Source organism: Salvelinus fontinalis, chromosome 2 (assembly GCF_029448725.1).
Source record: "Salvelinus fontinalis isolate EN_2023a chromosome 2, ASM2944872v1, whole genome shotgun sequence".
In the NCBI taxonomy this organism is placed as follows: Eukaryota; Metazoa; Chordata; class Actinopteri; order Salmoniformes; family Salmonidae; genus Salvelinus; species Salvelinus fontinalis.
Genome location: NC_074666.1, coordinates 96,781,553 through 96,792,513, shown reverse-complemented (window position 1 = coordinate 96,792,513; position 10,961 = coordinate 96,781,553). Strand labels below are relative to the sequence as shown.

At 44.5% G+C, this 10,961-nt stretch overlaps 2 pseudogenes; both read right to left on the bottom strand.

Moving 5' to 3' along the window:
• Nucleotides 1–2,697: 2,697 nt before the first annotated feature.
• On the bottom strand, nucleotides 2,698–4,950 carry LOC129867858 (stonustoxin subunit beta-like; annotated as a pseudogene).
• On the bottom strand, nucleotides 4,636–10,745 carry LOC129868429 (NLR family CARD domain-containing protein 3-like; annotated as a pseudogene).
• Between the last annotated feature and the right edge of the window lie 216 nt (nucleotides 10,746–10,961).

Sequence of the window (10,961 nt, the reverse complement as noted above, 5' to 3'; positions counted from 1 at the left end):
ACAAACACCAAATTGAGACTCTGCATGCAGAATTCTGCAAAAATATCCTCCGTGTACAACGTAGAACACCAAATAATGCATGCAGAGCAGAATTAGGCCGATACCCACTAATTATCAAAATCCAGAAAAGAGCCGTTAAATTCTACAACCACCTAAAAGGAAGCGATTCCCAAACCTTCCATAACAAAGCCATCACCTACAGAGAGATGAACCTGGAGAAGAGTCCCCTAAGCAAGCTGGTCCTAGGGCTCTGTTCACAAACACAAACACACCCCACAGAGCCCCAGGACAACAGCACAATTAGACCCAACCAAATCATGAGAAAACAAAAAGATAATTACTTGACACATTGGAAAGAATTAACAAAAAAACAGAGCAAACTAGAATGCTATTTGGCCCTAAACAGAGAGTACACAGTGGCAGAATACCTGACCACTGTGACTGACCCAAACTTAAGGAAAGCTTTGACTATGTACAGACTCAGTGAGCATAGCCTTGCTATTGAGAAAGGCCGCCGTAGGCAGACATGGCTCTCAAGAGAAGACAGGCTATGTGCACACTGCCCACAAAATGAGGTGGAAACTGAGCTGCACTTCCTAACCTCCTGCCCAATGTATGACCATATTAGAGAGACATATTTCCCTCAGATTACACAGATCCACAAAGAATTTGAAAACAAATCCAATTTTGATAAACTCCCATATCTACTGGGAGAAATTCCACAGTGTGCCATCACAGCAGCAAGATTTGTGACCTGTTGCCACAAGAAAAGGGCAACCAGTGAAGAACAAACACCATTGTAAATACAACCCATATTTATGCTTATTTATTTTAACTTGTGTGCTTGTGTGCAAATTTAACCATTTGTACATTGTTACAACACTGTATATATATAATATAACATTTGTAATGTCTTTATTGTTTTGAAACTTCTGTATGTGTAATGTTTACTGTTAATTTGTATTGTTTATTTCACTTTTGTATAATATCTACCTCACTTGCTTTGGCAATGTTAACACATGTTTCCCATGCCAATAAAGCCCCTTGAATTGAATTGAATTGAATTGAACAGAGAGGGCAGAGAGAGAACAGAGAGAGAGAGAGAGCAGAGAGAGCAGAGAGAGAGAACAGAGAGGGCAGAGAGAGAACAGAGAGAGAGAGAGAGAGCAGAGAGAGCAGAGAGAGAGAACAGAGAGGGCAGAGAGAGAACAGAGAGAGAGAGAGAGCAGAGAGAGCAGAGAGAGAGAACAGAGAGGGCAGAGAGAGAACAGAGAGAGAGAGAGAACAGAGAGAGCAGAGAGAGAGAACAGAGAGGGCAGAGAGAGAACAGAGAGAGAGAGAGAGCAGAGAGAGCAGAGAGAACAGAGAGAGAGAGCCCCAACGCACAAGTGGTTATCTCCACCCTGCTACCACGAAAAGACTTCCACCCTGCTACAATACAGCGGGTAAACGCAAGCATTTCCCGTGACTGTGCCTCAAAACCAAATGTTTTCCTGGCCCACCACTTCACCCTGGACTTGAACAGCCTCTATGACCAGGTCCACCTCTACAAGGCAGCAGTGCCCACCTTTGCCCGGACTCTGAAGGACATCGCTCTCAAACGCAGCCCCAACACATCACACAGGAGCAACAGATCAAGAGACACCCCACCCAGACCAGCGAGACACCCTCCAAGACCTGCAGGACCCCCCCGTGGACCTACACATAGAGGACCCACGCCAAGAGGACTTACATCCAGACCACAGCACCCCCAGACACATTCACACCCCCACCCCAACCAATCAACACCCCCCCCCTACACCCCATTTAGGCCCCCTCAGATCAGACCTATGCCACTCCTGCCCACCCCATGCACCCCACCCCCGCAAAGAGGGCATCAACATGGAAGTCACACATACGCCCAGGTAGTGAGCGGGCAAACAGGCCCAACCCCCACTCTTACACTCGCCCAAGCCAACGGCATGTACCAGATGCTCAGCAGGCTCTGCTCACACTTACTGGCCTGAGGCAAAACCCCGACCAACAACATTGGACACTTTATGGAACAAAAAGCCTTCACTATATCATCCTGGAATATCCAAGGCCTGAGGTCATCAGCCATTTGTGATGTCTTTATTGTTTTGAAACTTCTGTATGTGTAATGTTTACTGTTAATTTGTATTGTTTATTTCACTTTTGTATATTGTCTACCTCACTTGCTTTGGCAATGTTAACACATGTTTCCCATGCCAATAAAGCCCCTTGAATTGAATTGAGAGCAGAGGGCAGAGAGAGTAGAGGGAGAGAGAGAGAGCAGAGGGAGAGAGAGCAGAGGGAGAGAGAGAGAGAGCAGAGGGAGAGTTCAGAGAGAGAGAGCAGAGGGAGAGAGAGAGAGAGCAGAGGGAGAGTTCAGAGAGAGAGAGCAGAGGGAGAGAGAGAGAGCAGAGAGAGAGTTCAGAGAGAGAGAGCAGAGAGAGCAGAGAGAGCAGAGGGTGACAGAGAGAGAGCAGAGTGAGAGAGAGAGAGCAGAGAGAGCAGAGGGAGAGCAGAGAGAGAGAGCAGAGAGATAGAGCAGGGAGAGCAGAGAGTGACCCTGCATCACAACACAATGTTGCTATAGTAACCCTGCATCACAACACTCTTGTTGTACAAATTGTACAATTTGTTTAATTCAATTTTACATATTTCTATTTAATTGTTTTCATATTTCATATTTGTTTCATGTTTCAACCAGTCGCAGGTTAACGTCAACCTGACAGAGGAAACGTAACATCAATAACCAAACTGTTTTCACAATTAACAGGCTTTTCTTGTTTCAAGTATATTTATTATGAAAAGTACAATATATACTTGTATACTTGTACAACTATGGAGCGTATGTCCATTTATAATTATACAATTTGTTATTCAACATACAAGACAACAAATGATCACATTGGTATTTTAACGGTGTTATTGTCACAATTATAGGAAGACACGCATGTGTGTGTGTGTGTGTGTGTGTGTGTGTGTGTGTCCTGTGTGTGTGTGTCCCGTGTGTCCACTGTGTGTGTGTGTTCGTCCAGTGTGTCCACTGTGTGTGTGTGTTTGTCCAGTGTGTGTGTGTGTGTGTGTGTCGTGTGTGTCCAGTGTGTGTGTGTGTGTGTTTGTCGAGTGTGTGTGTGTTTGTCCAGTGTGTGTGTGTGTGTGTCAAGTGTGTGTGTGTGTGTGTCCAGTGTGTGTGTGCGTGTGCGTGTGTGTGTGTGCGTGTGTGTGTGTCCAGTGTGTGTGTGTGAGTGTCCAGTGTGTCTGTGTGTGTGTCCAGTGTGTGTGTGTGTCCAGTGTGAGTGTGTGTGTGTGTGTGTCCAGTGTGTGTGTGTGTGTGTGTGTGTGTGTGTGTCCAGTGTGTGTGTGTCCTGTGTGTGTGTGTCCTGTGTGTGTGTGTGTGTGTGTGTGTGTGTGTGTGTGTGTGTGTGTGTGTGTGTGTGTGTGTGTGTGTGTGTGTGTGTATGTGTGTGTGTCTGTGTATGTGTGTGTGTGTGTTTGTCCAGTGTCCAGTGTGTGTGTGTGTGTGTGTCTGTGTATGTGTGTGTGTCCAGTGTGTGTGTGTGTGTGTCCAGTGTGTTTGTGTCCAGTATGTGTGTGTTTTTGTCGAGTGTGTGTGTGTCCAGTGTGTGTTTGTCCAGTGTGTGTGTGTGTGTCCAGTGTGTGTGTGTCCAGTGTGTGTGTGTGTGTGTGTGTCCAGTGTGTGTGTGTCCAGTATGTGTGTGTTTTTGTGTGTGTGTCCAGTGTGTGTTTGTCCAGTGTGTGTGTGTGTGTGTTTGTCCAGTGTGTGTGTGTCTGTCCAGTGTGTGTGTGTGTGTGTGTGTGTGTGTGTGTGTGTGTGTGTGTGTGTGTGTGTATGTGTGTGTGTGTGTGTGTGTGTGTGTGTGTGTGTGTGTGTGTGTGTGTGTGTGTGTGTGTGTGTGTGTGTGTGTGTGTCAAGTGTGTCTGTGTGTGTGTCCAATATGTGTGTGTGTGTCCACTGTGAATGTGTGTCCAGTGTGTGTGTGTGTCCAGTGTGTGTGTGTGTGTGTGTGTGTGTCCAGCGTGTGTGTGTGTGTCCTGTGTGTGTGTGTGTGTGTGTGTGTGTTTGTTTGTTATTATTTCAGAGACACTGAGCCGCCAACAAACCAAACCCTAAACCCTGGATAGAGGGGCTCAGTGAATGTGGAGGTGAATGTGATCAGGTGGGTCAATGTGTCAGAGGAGGCTCTATAGAAGGACAGAGTGCCGGCTGGCCAGTCCAGATACACTCCTACTCTGTGGCAGCTGGAGGAGGGGACGTCTATGGTAGTGGGATTATTATTGTGCCAGGCTCTGTAACTGTTGTCATAGCAGAACAGGCTCCAGGACTTGTCATTGTATCCAAGACAACAGTCATAACCCCTTCCTCTCCTGTTGATTCCTTTATATGTCACTCCTATATCAGCCCAACTCCCACTCCACTCTGCCTCCTAGTAACAGCGCCCAGTCAGACCCTCTCTACACAGCACCTGTTCCCTGTCCTCAAATCTCTCTGGGTGATCAGGATACGGCTGCTCCTCTCTCCTCCATGTCACCTTTCTGTTCTCCTCAGACAGAGAGAGGAGTCTGTCTACTGTGTTGAGGTCCAGTGTCAGATCACAGACATCTGATGGATGAAACCAGACACAATATTAGAAATCATCATCATTCACATTAGAATGTTAACTCACTTTTCACTAATTCATTTAATGTAGATGTTTCTAGGTATCAAAAGGAGAAGTTAAGGTAACTTGAGACTTGTTGAATGATCATATGTTATACTGTATGGTAATATAAAACACACTTATTCCCATTAATTACACACACACACACACACACACACACACACACACACACACACACACACACACACACACACACACACACACACACACACACACACACACACACACACACACACACACACACACACACACACACACACATTGTCAAATCAACTCTTTGTAATCTTTGGTGTCCCTGATTTCTGCTTCTGTAGAACTACAGCTGATATTTAATATGACCAAGTAAGTAATGATGGTGGTCTTTGACTTTGACTTAACTTGAATTAAGACTTATTCTTAGTCATATTCTTCACAGCAGTCAACACTCACATTTTCTAAGTCCAGGTATCATTGTGTTTTCTCCACCATGTTCCACACTGTAGCGGTAAGCAGAAGAACAGACAGTCATTGAGGGATACACGGGAACTCACACACACACACACACACACACACACACACACACACACACACACACACACACACACACACACACACACACACACACACACACACACACACACACACACACACACACACACACACACACACACACGGTCAAGCGTTGGTAAGAATTAGTTGGTTTGTCTGTGTGTGTGTCCAGTGTGTTTTATCAAGTGTGTGACTGTGTGGGTGTGTGTGTGTGTCCCGTGTATGTTTCACACACACACACACACACACACACACACATACACACACACACACACACACTGGACACACACACTGGACACACACACTGGACACACACACACATACACAGGACACACACACACACACACACATAGACAGCATATACCTTTGTCCAGGTGGTGGTCAGAATGTTTGTCTTAACTAGCCTGATAAGTCAAACATGTCTGATATGAACATTGACATAAACCCTCTACATACTTGAGTTTCTCCAGTCTGCAATGTGGATCCTCCAGTCCAGCAGAGAGCAGTCTGACTCCTGAGTCTCCTGGGTGATTGTAGCTCAGGTCCAGCTCTCTCAGGTGTGAGGGGTTTGACCTCAGAGCTGAGACCAGAGAAGCACAGCCTTCCTCTGTGACTAGACAGCCTGACAGCCTGCAAAGAGTCAAATCATATTAAAATCACACTGATATTCTTTGGTGGTGAAAATAGTGGCAGTATATTTTCAGTTCACTTATTCTTTTGGGAGTTGTTTAGCAGCCAGCTCCTCTAAACCTCTTTTTGTGTTTAGGTAGAAAGGAAAACAACACATTATCCCTGTGTTTCCCTGGTGTATATATCCCTGTGTTTCCCTGGTGTATATATCCCTGTGTTTCCCTGGTGTATATATCCCTGTGTTTCCCTGGTGTATATATCCCTGTGTTTCCCTGGTGTATATATCCCCGTGTTTCCCTGGTGTATATATCCCTGTGTTCCCCTGGTGTATATATCCCTGTGTTTCCCTGGTGTATATATCCCTGTGTTTCCCTGGTGTATATATCCCTGTGTTTCCCTGGTGTATATATCCCTGTGTTTCCCTGGTGTATATATCCCCGTGTTTCCCTGGTGTATATATCCCTGTGTTTCCTGGTGTATATATCCCCGTGTTTCCCTGGTGTATATATCCCTGTGTTTCCTGGTGTATATATCCCCGTGTTTCCCTGGTGTATATATCCCTGTGTTTAACTGGTGTATAAATCCCTGTGTTTCCCTGGTGTATATATCCCTGTGTTTAACTGGTGTATAAATCCCTGTGTTTATCTGGTGTATATATCCCTGTGTTTCCTGGTGTAAATATCCCTGTGTTTCCCTGGTGTAAATATCCCTGTGTTTCCTGTTTCTCTGTACCAGTTCTTCTTGTATGTTCATCAAGTCAACCAGCGTTTTTTCCTACTCCTGCTTCTATTATGTTTTGATAGTCCTCCCGGTTTTTGTCCCTTGCCTGTTCTCTGGACTCTGTACCCGCCTGCCTGACCATTCTGCCTGTCCTGACCTCTAGCCTGCCTGACCATTCTGCCTGTCCTGACCTCTAGCCTGCCTGACCATTCTGCCTGTCCTGACCTCTAGCCTGTCCTGACCTCTAGCCTGTCCTGACCTCTAGCCTGCCTGACCATTCTGCCTGTCCTGACCTCTAGCCTGCCTGACCATTCTGCCTGTCCTGACCTCTAGCCTGCCTTACCATTCTGCCTGTCCTGACCTCTAGCCTGCCTGACCATTCTGCCTGTCCTGACCTCTAGCCTGCCTGACCATTCTGCCTGTCCTGACCTCTAGCCTGCCTGACCATTCTACCTGTCCTGACCTCTAACCTGCCTGACCATTCTGCCTGTCCTGACCTCTAGCCTGCCTGACCATTCTGCCTGTCCTGACCTCTAGCCTGCCTGACCATTCTGCCTGTCCTGACATCGAGTCTGCCTGACCATTCTGCCTGCCTTGACCTCTAGCCTGCCTGACCATTCTGCCTGTCCTGATCTCTAGTCTGCCTGCCACACTGTACCTTCTGGACTCTTATCTGGTTATGACCTTTTGCCTGTCCACGACAATTCTCTTGCCTTCCCCTTTTAGTATATTAATAAATATCAAAGACTCTAACCATCTGCCTCCCGTGTCATCTGGGTCTCGCCTTGTGCCTTAAACCACACTGATATTCTTTGAGGGTATCACCTTTTATTTGAGGGTAGTTTAATACATGTCTGTTTCACAGTTTAGAAAAATAAAACATGCTAACCTCTCACCTTTAACCTCAAATAAAAGGTGACATTCTGTACTGTCACCTAATATGAAACATTATATCTCAAATCCAAAATGCTGGAGCATAACACCACAATGTAAAACTGTAATCTTCACTGTCCAAACACATATGGTGTGGACTATGTGTCTGGTAAACACATGTGGATCTGGTGAACAGTTATCACTTGTTGACCAACTACAGGAATACTGACCTCAGAGTCTCCAGTTTACAGTGGGGATTCCCCAGTCCATCAGAGAGCAGCTTCACTCCTGAATCCTTCAGGTCATTGTTACTCAGGTCCAGCTCTCTCAGGTGTGAGGGGTTTGACTCCAGAGCTGAGACCAGAGAAGCACAGCCTTCCTCTGTGACTCCACAGCCTGACAGCCTGACAAAGAGATCATCATGACACAATCACACTGTTAATTTAACACCAGTAGTGTAGAAGGACAATGGCAGATGCATTTGGTTTATTCTCCCAAACAACAAACAGATTCATCTTCCATCTCCTAGAATTGAATGGTCATAATTTATACTAATGTCAAAATCAATGCATTGATTCAATATGTTTTTCAATATAACATTATATACATATTCAAATACACATTTTTATCTAAACTTAATATTTCTTCCTGATAATTAGTTCTTATATGTCATTTTATTTACTCACAGAGCAGCTCTGGAGGCTTTGACCACTGGCAGCAGCCTCAGAAGACCTTCCTCTGATCTGGAGTATTTCTTCAGGTCAAACACATCCAGCTCCTTTTCTGAAGTCAGCAACACAAAGACCAGAGCTGACCACTGTGCAGGTGACAGTTCGTCTTCTGAGAGACTTCCTGATCTCAGGTATCTTTGGATCTCCTTCACTAGAGAATGGTCATTCAGTTCATTCAGACAGTGAAACAGATTGATACTCCTCTCTGGAGAGGGATTCTCCCTGATCTTCTCCTTGATGTACTTGACTGTTTCTTCATGGCTCTGTGAGCTGCTTCTTGTCTTTGTCAGTAGACCTCGTAAGTGCTTCTGATTGGACTCCAGTGAGAGGCCCAGAAGGAAGCGGAGGAAAAGGTCCAGGTTTCCCGTCTCACTTTGTAAGGCTTTATCCACAGCATTCTTGTAGACAGTAACTTTAGACTTGTCTCTGAACAGCGCAGAAAGGTTCCTGGACGTTGATTGCAGTTTGTCCATTAGATTCTCATTGTTGTTGATGAATGAGAGGAACACATATACAGCAGCCAGAAACTCCTGAATGCTCAGATGAACAAAGCAGTACACCTTGTCCTGGTACAGCCCACATTCCTCTTTAAAGATCTGTGTGCACAATCCTGAGTACACTGAGGCTTCACTGACATCAATGCCAGCCTCTTTCAGGTCTTTTTCATAGAAAATCAGATTGCCCTTCACAAGCTGTTGAAAAGCCAGTTTTCCCAGTGACAGAATGCTCTCTTTATTCCAGTGTGGACCTGTCTCTTCTTTCCCAAGATACTTTTCATTCTTCTGTTTGGTATGAAACACCACAAGGTGTGTGTACATCTCAGTCAGAGTCTTGGGCATCTCTTCTCTCTTGTTTCAGCAGGTGTTCAAGGACTGTTGCAGAAATCCAACAGAAGACTGGAATGTGGCACATGATGTGGAGGCTCCTTGATGTCTTTATGTGTGAGATGATTCTGCTGGCCAGGTCCTCATCACTGAATCTCTTCCTGAAGTACTCCTCCTTCTGTGGGTCATTGAACCCTCGTACCTCTGTCACCTGGTCAACACACCCTGAAGGGATCTTATTGGCTGCTGCAGGTCGGGTAGTTATCCAGAGGAGAGCAGATGGAAGCAGATTTCCCTTGATGAGATTTGTCAGCAGAACATCCACTGAGGTTGACTCTGTGACGTCACAACAGATCTTGTTCTTCTGGAAGTCTAGGGGCAGTCGGCACTCATCCAGACCATCAAAGATGAACAGAACTTTGTACTTGTTGTAGTTGGAGATTCTTGATTGTTTGGTTTCCATTGAGAAGTGATTAAGAAGTTCAATGAAAGTGTGTTTGTCCCCTTTCATCAAATTCAGCTCCCGGAAAGGGAATGAAAATACAAATTGGACATCCTGATTTGCTTTTCCTTCAGCCCAGTCCAGAATGAACTTCTGCACAGAGACTGTTTTTCCAATGCCAGCGACTCCCTTTGTCAGTACAGTTCTGATAGGTTTGTCTTGTCCAGTTAAGGGTTTGAAGATGTCGTTACATTTGATTGCAGTCTCTGGTCTTGCTTGTTTCCTGGTTGTTGTCTCAATCTGTCTCAGCTCATGTTCATTATTGACCTCTCCTGTTCCACCCTCTGTGATGTAGAGCTCTGTGTAGATCTTATTGAGAAGTGTTGGGTTTCCTTGTTTAGCGATCCCCTCAAATACACATTGAAACTTCTTCTTTAGATTAGATTTGAGTTCACGTTGGCAAATCACAGCAAGCTCATCTGAATGAAGAAATACCACAGAGGATATTAATATTACATCTGTTTTAATGACTACAGTATTGTAGGACTGTTATAAAGTTTTACATTATAATAATTTATTCTCTTAACTTACTGTATAAATGTGTAAATGTTTTCATAATGCATTACAGACTGGTGTGACTGATTATATTATTATTGGTATTATTGATGGTATTATTAATGTTGTCTCTCTCTCTCTAAATTAATCAACACAACACATCCCTGCTGCTACTTGATGAGGTCACTAGGTGTTGTGTTAAGGCTGCTACGGTATCATTGAGTTACTCAGCTACTTTATCTGTACTTTAGCTACAGCTTTTAAATGTTATAAAACACCATTCAACATGAGCCAGACAGATCTTACATTTCTCCAGTGTGTCAGCAAGCTCCTTCTGGTTCATTTTCCTCAGGATGTGCAGTGTGATCTTCAGAGCCCCCTCTCTGGCACTGCTCTCCTGCTTCTCATCTTCAGCATCCACCACTTCCTTATCCTGCTTCTGACTCTCAAAGCCTTCTAGGAGTTCTGGACTAAGAATCCTCTTGAACATTTTCAGCTCGTTCTTCACAAATGTCATAATTTTCTCTTCAAGCAACTGAAATAAATCAAGTAAATAAGTTAAGCAAGAGAAGAAATGCTTTCTCATCAACACATTAATGAATGATTGACAGATCAACTTTACTTGAGGTAAACAAAAACAAATGTAAATAACAGGACCACATACCCTGAATATGGAGGCCAGGTCTGTTTGATGACTCTGGGAAGACTGACCACTGAGAATCTCTGACTCTGATCTCTCCTGTTGGTTTCTGTGGACTAAACATGAGATTACATCTCCTCATCCTGGGATTGCACACACACACACGCACACACACAATAACATCTAACTTACTGAAAATGATTGCCCTTGACAAGCTGAAAATGAATATATAGCATTTTGGAATTAAATGAATCCTTTGTCCTATAACAATATTTAAGCGAACTCATAATTTGCGTGTGTACTGTTTAAAGAAATTATGGCATGTTCAAA